The sequence below is a fragment of the Lactuca virosa genome, chromosome 4 (genome assembly GCF_052849685.1).
Source record: "Lactuca virosa cultivar CGN04683 chromosome 4, Lactuca_virosa_CGN04683_v6, whole genome shotgun sequence".
NCBI lineage: Eukaryota > Viridiplantae > Streptophyta > Magnoliopsida > Asterales > Asteraceae > Lactuca > Lactuca virosa.
Genome location: NC_136429.1, coordinates 477763843 through 477765559, shown reverse-complemented (window position 1 = coordinate 477765559; position 1717 = coordinate 477763843). Strand labels below are relative to the sequence as shown.

The 1717-nt window shown below is 35.6% G+C and overlaps 1 long non-coding RNA gene across 1 annotated transcript; it reads right to left on the bottom strand.

Moving 5' to 3' along the window:
* Window positions 1-824: 824 nt before the first annotated feature.
* Window positions 825-1510, bottom strand: LOC145169319 (uncharacterized). The gene is made up of 3 exons (XR_013742427.1): window positions 1380-1510; window positions 978-1200; window positions 825-902 (listed from the first exon to the last, which is right to left on the bottom strand). It is a non-coding gene; the product is annotated as an uncharacterized LOC145169319 (long non-coding RNA).
* Between the last annotated feature and the right edge of the window lie 207 nt (window positions 1511-1717).

The window sequence follows — 1717 nt, the reverse complement described above, 5'->3', positions numbered from 1 at the left end:
AACTAGTTCTTGTCTTCCTGATGCTTAAATTGTAATCATCGTCATCGAGAACCAAAACATCGTTTCCTTTTTCCAGAGATTTAATGATTCCAGCTCACCTGATTTCTAATTCCCGTTGCGCTTGCGTCGTTTCCTTTCTCATCTGATTCATCCAAAAAATCTGAAAATACCCTAATATAAAATCTGAAAAGAAATGCGCCTTATATTTTAGTGGGCCCTGTTCATAAGCACTCCTTGAACACCCCTTGGGCCGGCCCTATATATATATATATATATATATATATATATATATATATATATATATATATATATATATATATATATCAAGATTGCAGAAAACGCTAGACGTTAGCTAGGCGGTGGACTGAGGTCTAGGGATTAATCGGTTAGACGGGGATTAATCGAGGGATTAATCGGGGACCACTAATTATTAAAAAAATAATTCAAAATTTTATAAATCTAACTTTAATACTAAGAATATAAGTAAATAAGCATAAAAGTTCAATAATAACTTAATAAGTTTACCAAGCACAACCATTTATCATCCAAAATAAGCATAATCAGTTTAGAATGAGGCTGTTCTTCAATCAGGAATGAGATCGAGCACTATGGTCATTCTTGTGATTAACCCAATATCAAGCTCTCTCCATAATAATGGTATACCAAATAATTCAACACAAATCCTCCACACAATCCAGTAATAACTAATAACGTATGCTGTCCATACCAAATCTATGTTTCTATATGAAGGTTTTTTTCACAAGCAAATAGAAAAATAAAGTTGTGAAATATTAAACCATGTGTTTAATCCATCTCCACCCCCCCACCCCCACTGTTTATTAAGGACCAAATGGTAATTTGCTCCCTCTACACGACATATCTGGATACGGGTACATGACAACCTACAAAAAATCATTACAAAAGTGAGAACAAAAGCAAATATTACAACATGAATGAATGAAAATGTAACTACTCACTTTTGCAGACAACCAATGAAATCGTTGATTGGTTAACCGAGTTGAAGATATTAGTTTCGAACTATGAAGGAACTAGTGACTTTGTTCAAAATCATGCCATTTTTAGGAAATCCTAACCTCATTGAAATAGCATTAAATCTTGATTTCCATGATTGTAACTGTTTTGAACTATGAAGGACCTGCTTGATCTTGATCAGGAAGAGATGATTGACTACTTGAGCTTCTGTAGGAAGACCAAATGATTCAGTCAAGAAATACAATTTGATTCCCAAAGTTGAAAAACAAATCTGGGTTTTCATTCCTTTCGTAATAACTGTTCTGTAAACTAAATCTCAGCTCTATGTGAAGCAACAGGTAAACTCAATCTTCCAACAGAAAAAATTGGTTGATTTGTGAACAGACCTGCGTCTTCAATGTGAAGCAACAGGTTCGAGTATATACTTCATCACCAGTTCATCACAAATCGGTTGATTAACACTTAAATCGACGACAATAGACTAAATCGGAATTTGACAGCACAAATCAGTTGATTAACAGCATAATAGAACTAAAGCGACGAAGGCGGAGGAGAAACGGAAGGGTGCGCTCGGATTTCACGGATTCCAGCTTCAAGAGGTGATGGCGACGACGAGGGTGAGCTTCAAGTTCTCCGATTTCGGTTTTGAGTCGAGAGAAAAAGTGAGAAACCACAGAAAACGTTTTCACAGGGGGGCGATAGAATGAGAAGTGAGAAGCAAAAC